Source organism: Canis aureus, chromosome 9 (genome assembly GCF_053574225.1).
Source record: "Canis aureus isolate CA01 chromosome 9, VMU_Caureus_v.1.0, whole genome shotgun sequence".
Taxonomy (NCBI): domain Eukaryota; kingdom Metazoa; phylum Chordata; class Mammalia; order Carnivora; family Canidae; genus Canis; species Canis aureus.
The window spans coordinates 47,784,044-47,796,388 of record NC_135619.1 but is presented as its reverse complement, the minus strand read 5'-3'; positions in this window follow the sequence as shown (position 1 = coordinate 47,796,388).

Here is a 12,345-nt window from a genome sequence, read left to right as displayed (position 1 = left end):
CTTAGGTAATAAACCTTAGCAGAGATGGGAGGTAGAGTGGGTGCTTCCAGCTGGGATCCCCTGAGCTGTTTAGTTGGCTCCAGCATGAGGGGGACCGTGGATCTTTAAGGAGGCTTTCTGTGGAGAACCAGAAAAGGGTGTGGCAGTGGGGAATAACACATGGGGTGAAGGGTTTGGGGCACAGGGGGTCTTGACCCCCATCTCTCGGCAAGTGATATTAATGACAGGCTATAACAGCCCCTCCCTCCTTCCTCTGGCAGCGCATATTGAGAGGTAGAGCAACAATTTTCAAAGTCTATGGATTTTCAAGTCTATAGACCCCTGGGGGTCTGCAAGGTCAAAACTATTTTTCCAGTGATATTAACTGTTATCCTTTTGCTGTGTTGATAACTGCACCAAGAGTGCCAAACAGTGGTGCATAAAACTCCTGGCACCTAAGCACGTGTCATGGCAGGAACGCCAAACTAGACTGTACTTGTACCCTTCACCACCACGCACTCACAAGAACGGAAATGCCAGTTTCACTGAACAATGTTCTTGATAATACAGGAAACATTATTAATTTTTTTGCATCTTGATTCATGAGTACATCTTTTTAAAATCCCATGTGATGAAATGTAAAGTTCACATAAGGGCCTTCTGCAGCAGATGGAAATCCCAGGGTTGTCTCGAGGGAAAGCACATATGTGATTGAGTTGCCAGCTGAACAAGTTGCCATTTTTTCATGGAACGCTGTTTTTACTCGAAAGATTGATTGTCAAGCAAACTATGGTTATTTGGGCTTGACGACTTGGCAGATACTTTCCCGAAAATGAATGAAGTGAGACTGTTACTTCAAGGAAAACAGACGACACTATTTGTTCCCAATGATAAAATTCAAGCTTTCAAGTGAAAAGTACGATTTTGGAAAACTTGAGTCTGTCATGAGCTTGACAACTTCCCCACACTTAAAGCCTTTTCTGGTGAGATCAGTAGTGTAGTGATATTAATGAATGTGATTTTGATGTTCTATAATGAAATATGTCAACATTTGCAAGTTCTCCATAACTCATAAACTGATATTTTCCATAGGACAATGGCATAAAATCATGCATCAAAAATCTATTCAAAGTCCAAGATAGGGGCACCTTGGTGGCTGAGTGATTGAGCATCTGTCTTTGGCTCAGGTCATGATCCCAGGGTCCTGGGATCAAGTCCCACATCAGGCTCCCCACAGGGGGCCTGCTTCTCCCTCTGCCTATGTCTCCGTCTCTCTGTGTCTCTCATGAATAAATAAAATCTTTAAAAAATAAAATAAAGTCCTTTGATGTATCTTGGACTTTTTTTTTAAGATCAGAGGATTTTTTTAAAAAGATTTTATTTATTTATTCATGAGAGACACAGAAAGAGAGAGAGATGCAGAGACAGGCAGAGGGAGAAGCAGGCTCCACACAAGGAGCCTGATGTGGGACTCGATCCCATGTCTCCAGGATCAGGCCCTGGGATGAAGGCGGGGCTAAACTGCTGAGCAACCCGGGCTGCCCAAGATCACAGGATTTTTTTAAATCCCTGGGATGCAAAGCTGGTTCAACACTCATAAAGCAAACAATATGATAGATCATATCAACAAGAGAAAAAACAAGAACCATATGATCCTCTCAATAGATGCAGAGAAAGCATTTGACACAATACAGCATCCGTTCCTGACAAAACTCTTCAGAGTGTAGGGATAGAGGGAACATTCCTCAGCATCTTAAAAGCCATCTACGAAAAGCCCACAGCAAATATCATTCTCAATGGGAAAACTCTAGGAGCCTTTCCCCTAAGATCGGGAACAAGACAGGGATGTCCACTCTCACCACTGCTATTCAACATAGTACTAGAAGTCCTAGCCTCAGCAATCAGGCAACAAAAAGAAACAAAAGGCATTCAAATTGGCAAAGAAATCAAACTCTCCCTCTTTGCAGATGACATGATATTGTACATAGAAAACCCAAAAGACTCCACCCCAAGATTGCTAGAACTCATACAGCAATTCGGCAGGGTGGCAGGATACAAAATCAATGCCCAGAAATCAGTGGCATTTCTATACACTAACAAGGAGACTGAAGCGAGAGAAATTAAGAAGTCAATCCCATTTACAATTGCACCCAAAAGCATAAGATACCTAGGAATAAACGTAACCAAAGAGGTAAAGGATCTATATCCTAAAAACTATAGAACACTTCTGAAAGAAATTGAGGAAGACACAAAGAGATGGAAAAATATTCCATGCTCATGGATTGGAAGAATTAATATTGTGAAGATGTCAGTGCTACCCAGCGCAATTTACACACATAATGCAATCCCTATCAAAATATCATGGACTTTTTCCAGAGAGTTGGAACAAATAATCTTAAGATTTGTGTGGAATCAGAAAAGACCCCGAATAGCCAGGGGAATATTAAAAAAGAAAACTAAATATTAAAAAATCAATGCCAGATTTCAGGTTGTACTACAAAGCTGTGGTCATCAAGACAGTGTGGTACTGGCACAAAAACAGACACATAGATCAATGGAACAGAATGGAGAACCCAGAAATGGGCCCTGAACTCTATGGTCAACTGATATTCGACAAAACAGGAAAAGCCATCCACTGGAAAAAAGACAGTCTCTTCAATAAATGACGCTGGGAAAATTGGACATCCACATGCGGAAGAATGAAACTAGACCATTCTCTTACGCCAGACACGAAGATAAACTCAAAATGGATGAAGGATCTAAATGTGAGACAAGAATCCATCAAAATCCTAGAGGAGAACACAGGCCACACCCTTTTTAAACTTGGCCACAGCAACTTCTTGCAAGATACATCCATAAAGGCAAGGGAAACAAAAACAAAAATGAATTATTGGGACTTCATCAAGGTAAGAAGCTTCTGCACAGCAAAAGGAACAGTCAACAAAACTAAAGACAACCTATAGAAAGGGAGAAGAGATTTGCAAATGACCTATCAGATAAGGGGCTAGTATCCAAGATCTATAAAGAACTTATTAAACTCAACAGCAAAGAAACAAACAATCCAATCATGAAATGGGCAAAAGACATGAACAGAAATCTCACAGAGGAAGACATAGACATGGCCAACAAGCACATGAGAAAATGCTCTGCATCACTTGCCATCAGGGAAATACAAATCAAAACCACAATGAGATACCACCTCACACCAGTGAGAATGGGGAAAATTAACAAGGCAGGAAACCACAAATGTTGGAGAGGATGTGGAGAAAGGGGAACCCTCTTACACTGTTGGTGGGAATGTGAACTGGTGCAGCCACTCTGGAAAACTGTGTGGAGGTTCCTCAAACAGTTAAAAATAGACCTGCCCTACGACCCAGCAATTGCACTGCTGGGGATTTACCCCAAAGATACAGATGCAGTGAAACGCTGGAACACCTGCACCCCGATGTTTCTAGCAGCAATGTCCACAATAGCCAAACTGTGGAAGGAGCCTCGGTGTCCATCGAAAGATGAATGGATAAAGAAGATGTGGTTCATGTATATAATGGAATATTCCTCAGCCACTAGAAACGACAAATACCCACCATTTGCTTCGACATGGATGGAACTAGAGGGTATTATGCTGAGTGAAATAAGTCAGTCGGAGAAGGACAAACATTATATGGTTTCATTCATTTGGGGAATATAAAAATTAGTGAAAGGGAATAAAAGGAAAGGAGAGAAAATGAGTGGGAAATATCAGAGAGGGTGATGGAACACGAGAGACTCCTAACTCTGAGAAACAAACAAGGGGTAGTGGAAGGGGAGGTGAGCAGGCAGATGGGGTGACTGGGTGATGGGCACTGACGGGGGCACTTGACGGGATGAGCACTGGGTGTTATGCTATATGTTGGCAAATTGAACTCCAATTAAAAAAAAAAAAATGCAAGCGGGGCTGAAAACCACTTCACCAGATCTGAGCTTCCCCAAATGTAGCATGCACATGAACCATCTGGAGAGCTTGTTAAAACACACGTTCCATATACTGATAAGCTCCCAGGTGATGGCTGGTCTGTGGACCCCACTCTGATCAGAACTGCACTGTGTGAAGTTGTGGGGAATATACAGATAAATAGGACACGACTAGGACTGAGAAACACACAGGAGAGGGGAGCGCAGATAGATACACAGATTGTTATTGTGATATAATGTGCTGAAAGCTACTGACTTCTGATCTCATGAAAAAAGTGCTGCAGAAACCCAAAGGTAGGATACCCCAATGGCTGAGGAGACTGAAGGCCACGTAGAAGAGGCTGTGGTTAAGTTTCATCTTGGGAGATGGGTTGGATTTTCATTAAATAAATTTTTTTAATTTAAATTCAATTAGCCAACATATAGTGCATCATGAGTTTCAGAGGTAGTGTTCAATAATTCATCAGTTGTGTATAACACTCAGTGCTCATCACATGTTGTGCAAGATGAGTTGGATTTTCCCAGGAGGATGGTAGAAAGGGGGATGGGGACTTGTGCTGGCCAGTGTGGCAGCCACCTTATCACAAGGGGCTCCTGAGTACTTGAAATGTGCTGTCCGGATTGTGGGGTGGCATGTGTGCAAAACACATACCAGGTTTCAAAAACATGCTATGAATTAAAGGATGGGGAAAAAAAGATTTTATTTATTTGACAGAGAGAGGATAAGAGAGTAGGGGGGTGGGGAGAAGAGGGTGAGGGAGAGGGAGAAGCAGACTCCCCGCTGAGCAGTGAGCCCAATGTGGAACTTGATCCCTGAGTAGAAGGCAGATGCTTAACTGATTGAGCCACCCAGGCCCCCCTAGACCAATGGATTTTAATATAGCATCGTACAAAAGTTCATAGATACGATTTCAGATTCCACATTCCAATTAACCTTTAAAAAAAACATAACTTGTTGAGTGTTGGTATAGTATCAAAAAAGAATACTGACAAGTATCTGAAAAAGCTATTAAAACACCCCTTCTTTTTCCAACTGCATATCTGTCTGAGGCCAGATTTTCTTCATATGTTTCAACCAAAACAAGATATTTCAACAGATGAATGCAAAAGCAGATATAGAATTTGGCTGTCTTTTATGAAGCCAGCCATTAAAGAGATGCGCAAAAATGTCAATACTGATGCTGCGTTCATAGAATTTTTTTGTTTTGGGAAACATGGTAACTTTTCATTAAAATATGTTATTTATGTGAAACTCTTAACAAAATAATTATTTTCATTTTAAAACGAATCAACAGGGATCCCTGGGTGGCGCAGTGGTTTAGCGCCTGCCTTTGGCCCAGGGAGCGATCCTGGAGACCCGGGATCGAATCCCACGTCAGGCTCCCGGTGCATGGAGCCTGCTTCTCCCTCTGCCCGTGTCTCTGCCTCTCTCTCTCTCTCTCTCTGTGACTATCATAAATAAATAAAAATTAAAAAAAAAATTTAAAACGAATCAACAGATTAAAACCTTTTTCTTGGGCAGCCCGGGTGGCTCAGGGGTTAAGCATCTGCCTTTGGCCCAGGGCATGACCCTGGAGACTGGGATTGAGTCCCACGTTGGACTCCTGCAGGGAGCCTGCTTCTCCTTCTGCCTGTGTCTCTGCCTCTCTCTCTCTCTCTCCGCCTAATGAGTAAATAAATAAAATCTTTTAAAAAACCCTTTTTCTTGGTTTTACTTTCAAATTAGATAAATATTGTGGGTACAATGCATGACCATGTGCAGGCACTCTTTTGGGGTCTGAAAGTACGAGAGGATTTGAATCACCACCAGATGGCGCTAATGGGAACAAAGAGGAGGTGGGGGTGCGGAGAGGGAGAGGGAATTAAAGTGGGATTTGCAGTAGTGAATTTCATAGTGAGAGATTTCCTAATAGCAATGATATTTGTACACTCCATAGGAAAAAGAGTGACAGGCCCAGGACTTAATCAGTGGGTTTTCACAATCTAAATTAGATAGGCAGATTTATGCCAAATAATATGTTGGACCTTTTTTTTTTTAATGTCTTCTAACAAAAGCCAAGCACATTCCTTGGAGAAGCTCCCTGCAGCCCGGGGAAACTAAGCAGATTAAACTGAAAGAGCTCAGTCTTTTCCATTTTGTGTTGCTAATAAGATAACATTAATCTCTGGGGTTTAAGAGTGAAATTTAGGCAGATTCATTCCAGCAAGGAGAGCTCTGTGGAACCTCACAGCCTGCCGCTCCTTCCCATAGGCCTTTGGAAGGCCAGAGTGGAAGAGGAGGTGGTAGTTGGGGTGAGGGTGGAGAGAAGATCACCTCTCAGGGACTTAGCTGGCCTCTGGTGACAAAACAGTATAAATGTCTGGGCTTTGTTTATAAGGAACTATAAATGGGCCTTGGGAAAACTTGAAGCCAAATTTATGTTTCTTTCAAGGGCAGTGTGAAATAGCTGACAAAGGATAGAAATCTCTTCCAGAGGTGACGTGTTTAGTGGCAATGCTCTTTTAAGGGTCACCAGTGAAAGGAGCCAGACCTTCAGCTTTGGGCTGGCTTTCTGAATGCGTTTATCAGTTGCTAGAGAAGTGGGTGTAATGTGGTATGGACTCCTTCCCCTCTAGGCTGGGGTTTACATGTGCCCTCTGACAGTCATTCACTCATTCATTCATTGACTCATTTCTATCTACATAGTTTAGAGCTTGCTCCCTGGGTGCTAGGCACCAGGCCGGGTGCCAGGTCTGCAATAGAGGCTGAACCAGACATGGTTCCTACCCTTGGGTGGATTTGTTTGAGAAAACAAGTCAATACTGAAGAAATCTTAACATTGTCATGTCACCACCACCACAAACTTTTAAAAATGTTTCATAGTCCAGGATGCCCTGGTGGCGCCACCTTTGGCCCAGGGCAGGATCCTGGAGTCACAGGATGGAGTCCCACGTTGGGCTCCCTGCATGGAGCCTGCTTCTCCCTCGGCCTGTGTCTCTGCCTCTCTCTCTCTCTCTCTCTCTCTGTGTGTGTCTCTCATGAGTAAATAAATAAAGTCTTAAAAAAAATGTTTAGTAATCCACTCAACTTGTTCCCTAGCAAAACTATCAATACCATCAGCCAAGCTGAATGGTCAATTTTCCACATGAAGATGGAGATGGGCGTTAATCTGCTAGAAAGAGTGGGTGGGGTGCTATTTTTTTTTCAGATTTAATTATTATTAAGAGAGAGAGTGAGAAGCGAAGGGGCAGAGGGAGAGAGAATTTCAAGCTGACTCTGAGCTGAGTGTGGAGCCTGATGTGGGGCTCTATCTCACAACCCTGAGATCATGACCTGAGCTGAAACCAAGAGTCAGACACTTAACTGACTGGGATGGTGACCCTGGAAGTGAAGAGAGGGAGACAAATATTCACCATCTCTGAAGTACAACACCCAGGTCTTACTGATAAATAATGTGGAAGTTCCATCCCTGAGCATTTCTGTGGTGCCTCCTTTGCTCTGGGCAAAGTGGTAGCATTTGCCCGGGCGGGGGGTGGGGGGGTGGGGGCGGAGTTCAACCCTGACCATATAGTGGCTTGCAGCTCTCATACGAATGCATTATGGGGGGTTGAGCACCTGGGTGGCTCAGCTGGTTAAGCGTCTGCCTTTGGCTCAGGTCATGATCTCAGGGTCCTGGGATGGAAACCAATGTAAGACACCCTGCTCAGTGCGGAGTCTGCTGCTCCCTCTCCCTCTACCCTTCTCCACCCCAATCCCGCGCACGTGTGGATACATGTTCTCTTTCTCTCAAATAAATAAATAAAATCTTTAAAAAAATGTGTAGTTGGGGCTAACATCTGTTTGGGATGATATACAAAAATGAGTGCACCGGGTTCAAGGTTCCCTGTCCCCTGTTATTCTGGCTGATATGTCTCTTAGGCACCAATTTCTGCTCATCAACCTAGAAAGGTAGGAGAAGCAGAGCTGATTTATGAATGAAAAGTAATCAAGGCTGGAACCCAAAGTCTCACTTTCAATTTTCAAAGCCACTGATGACGCAAAATCCACTCAGCATCCCCAGAGCAATCCAGGAATCTTGTGTTTCTCCGCTGGGAAAAATGGTAGCACAGTGACTTGGAAGCTCCGGGTGGGAGTGAGCAAAACTGTTGGTGTGAATGGCACCTGACCAAGGGGCTCTTGGCAGAAGTTGGAGAGTGATGGACAGGCATTAGGGAACAGGGGACTGTTTGGTGACAAGCATTAGTGTTACCAGGGAAGTGGGAGACCAGCAAGGACAAATTCTAACAAAATATTAGGAGCCTGTCTGTTCGTTTGTTTTTAATTGCAGAGAACGTGGTTGCCAGGATTTTAAATTGTAGTGCTCTAGGCATGTAATTAAGCGAGAGGGCTTAGTTGGCACCAACTGGGATGCCAAGTTGTTGATGCAGCTTATGAGAGTGATCTTCTGATATTAAAATTCAGAGGCTGAGTGTGTGTGTGTGTGTCCTTAGCCCTATTTGATGTTTTTCCTTAGAGTTCCCAAGCTCCAAGTAAAAAGGACCAGCCCTCTTAATGTTTTTGTTTTTTGCTTTGCTGCCGGTGTGAACATTCCCATCTAGGCCTCAGATTGGCCTGCGGCAATGATGCTCTCAGCTGAAGGAGTTTCTGGATCTGAAACAAAGGTGGGTCATCTCTGCTCCATCGTGAGCCATCCCATTCATTGCAAAGGCCCCATGTAATCTCTTCTTCAATTAAAATCACAGAATTTGGGGATCCCTGGGTGGCGCAGCGGTTTGGCGCCTGCCTTTGGCCCAGGGCACGATCCTGGAGACCCGGGATCGAATCCCACGTCGGGCTCCCGGTGCATGGAGCCTGCTTCTCCCTCTGCCTGTGTCTCTGCCTCTCTCTCTGTGTGTGACTATCATAAATAAATAAAAATTTTAAAAAAAAACACAGAATTTTAGAGCTGAGTGTGAGCCTGGCCTTTATCTTCCCACTTTATCTATGAGAAATCTGAGGGCCAGAGTGGTAAACTGACTTGCTCAAGGTTGCTGTGCTGGTGGGTGCTACCAGAAAGTGACCGGGACCGAACCAGCACTGGACTGGCACGAGGTCTTCTCCGGTGTAACCCTGACACCCTCTGTAACGACAGAGCAGTCTCCTCTCCGTGGGCATGAATTCGCACCCTCTGACACAGGTCCTGCGTGCTGACTCTGCTGCAGAGCTCTGATGGAGAAAGAAGAGGAAGGTATTAGCCAGGTAATTGAACTGCTTTGTGAAATGGTAGAAAATTGTCACTTTTCGCGTCGTGGGGGACCATGTCACCATGGCAAAGGCAACCTTCCCAGTGGGCTGTGATGGCCTGCAAGAGTTCCTGCCCCCTCCTCAAGGTGAGCACTGTCCTCTGTTCAGCTGTGCCAGCACAGGCCCATCACATCAGGAAGGTACTGCGATGGGAGCCAGCCCTTTCAAGAGGTTCTCTTTGATCCTTTCTAGCAAGTCCCTGGGGCAGGGGAGGGGGGCAGATGGAGGTCCTATTCCTAGGATAGAAGAGGAAGGCACTCCTGAGAGTGACCAGGAGTCAGACCTGGCCTCCTGGCCTCCCCCCACCTCCTACACTCTGTCCATTTGGACCTTGCTGCTACTGCAGATGGAGGCTTTAAAGGAGTCTCAGTTGTCTGTTCTGCAGGCCAGTGAAGGAGGAGATTCTTCGCGACTCCTTATTTGAGGTGGATAAAGGTAAAGTAGCTGAGACTCTTTGGGATTGAAGAGCATTTGTGCTTTTTGCTTAAGGTGACCATGTCCTAGATGTCTTGGGAGCCCTGATCTACTGAAACTTATATTCTGATATTTGGTTCTGAAGATAGAGATACAATACTGAGTTGGAAATGGAATCCTTCACTCCCTTCCTGGTGGCTGATGTTGGACTACACAAAGCCCTCTCTGGAAAGAACAGAATCAACCTGACTCCCCCCCACACCCCTGCAATCATACCAGCCTATCATCTAGGGAGCCTGTGATGGGGACCAGCAAGGCAGTGGGTATGTCTGAGCATGAGTTTGGAAATCAGTTCTGGGTTCAGTTCCCAACATCCCACACCATGATTTACAGTGTTTTATAACTTCATCTCCTACTGCTCCTCCCTGTGCTCCTCTGCTTCTGAGCACTACCCAGCGTGGTCCCTCTAATACTTGGTATCTGCCTCAGGGCCTTTGCACTTACACTTCCTTGCCCTGGAATTCTTCCCCCAGAGATCCACATGCCTATATCCTGCCTTCTTCAAGACTGTAGTCAATGTCATCAGGTAGAGGCCTTCCATGGCCAATCTCTAAAATTGCAATCCTCCCATGCCCTTATCTTATCTCCTTCCTCTCTTTGTTTTTCCATAGCACTTATGACTCCCTAGCATAGCGTGCCCTTCCCTTAGACTTTTGTTTATTGTCTGTCTTTCCCAGCTACAACAGAAGCTCCACCTTTGTTTCAGATCCAGAAACTCCTTCAGCTTTGTTCACTGTGATATGCCCGTGTCTAGAACAGTGTCTGGTGATTGGCAGGAGCATAATGACTTTGCATGAATACATAAATTTGAGCTAGTAACCTACCTCTCTGAGACTATGTCCTTCCTCTCTTAAAAGGAAGGTGTGAGGGGTTAAATAAGACAACTGTTGTAGATAAAAATAATAACCAACACAAATTGCCTCTTATTCAGTGCCAGTTCTTAAACGTTCCAAGTGCTTACTATTATATATGGATTATTTTATCTAATCCTTCTCCCCAATCCTGTGAGGTATTTTGTTTTATCTTCATTTTACAGAAGTTGAACCTGAGGCTTAAAGAAGTTGTGTTACCTACCTAGGGCCACACAAGATTCAGGTCTACATGTGTCTGAACCCCAAGCCAGGACCCTTAACCTTGCCAACATAGTGCACAGGGCCTGGTACATAGCCATGGCTCAATCAGCACTAGTTCTCATCTCCAAATCACTCAGTGAGTGAGACTTGTAGTCTGCCTTTTTTGTGTGTGTGTATGAATCTGTCCTTTCCACTGAAGACTGACATCTCGGAAGCTTCCCTTGTTGTCAGGAAACAATGTGATACTGTTAGTTAACACATTAAACATAGTACTAGAAGTCCTAGCCTCAGCTCTAAAATAAAAGGAAATAAAAGACATCCAAATTGGCAAGGAAGAAGTCAAACTTTCAGTATTCATGGATGACATGGTACTCTAAGTATAAAGCCTAAAGACTACACCAAAAAATGGCTAGAACTGTTACACAAATTCAGTAAATACAAAATCAATGTATAAAAATCTGTTCCATCTTCCATACACCAATAATGAAGCAGCAGAAAGAGAAATCAAAGGATTGATCCCACTTAAAATTGCACCAAAAACCATAAGATACTTAGGAATAAATCTTATCAAGGAAGTAAAGGATCTGGGCAGCCCTAGAGGCTCAGCGGTTTAGCGCCGCCTGCAGCCCAGGGGGTGATCCTGGAGACCCAGGATCAAGTCCCACGTCAGGCTCCCTGCATGGAGCCTGCTTCTCCCTCTGCCTGTGTCTCTGCCTCTCTCTCTCTCTGTGTGTGTCTCTCGTGAATAAATAAATAAAAATAAAAAAAAAAGAAGTAAAGGATCTGTATTCTGAAAACTATATAACACTTATGAAAAAAATGGAAGAAGACACAAAGAAATGGAAAAACATTCCATTCCAAAAATCACTTGGAAGAACAAATATTGTTAAAATGTGCTACCCAAAGTATCTACACATTCAGTGCAATCTCTATCAAAATACCATCAACATATTTCACAGAGTTGGAACAAACAATCCTAAAATTTGTGTGGAACCACAATGACCTCGAATAGCCAAAGCAATGTTGAAAAAGAAAAGCAAAGCCAGAGGCATAACAATTCCTGACTTCAAGATATCCTACAAAGTTATAGTGATCAAGGCAATATGGTACTGACATAAAAACAGACACATAGATCAATGGAACAGAATAGAAAACCCAGAAATGGATCCACAACTATATGGCCAACTAATCTTCAATAAAGCAGGGAAGAATTTCCAATGGAAAGAAGACATTCTGTTCAACAAATGGTGTTGGGAAAATTGGACGGCACATGCAACAGAGGGAAACTGGACCACTTTCTTCCACCTTACACAAAAATAAATTCAAAATAGATTAAAGACCTAAATATGAGACAGGAAACCATCAAAGTCCTAGAGGAGAACACAGGCAGTAACCTCTTTGACATTGGTATAGCAACTTCTTACTAGATTCATCTTCTGAGGCAAGGGGAATAGAAGCAAAAATGAACTACTGGGACTACATGAAGATAAAAAGCTTCTGGACAGCAAAGGACATAATCAGCAAAACTAAAAGGCAATCTTCAGAATGGGAAAAGATATTTGCAAATGACATATCTGATAAAGGGTTAGTATCCAAAATATATAA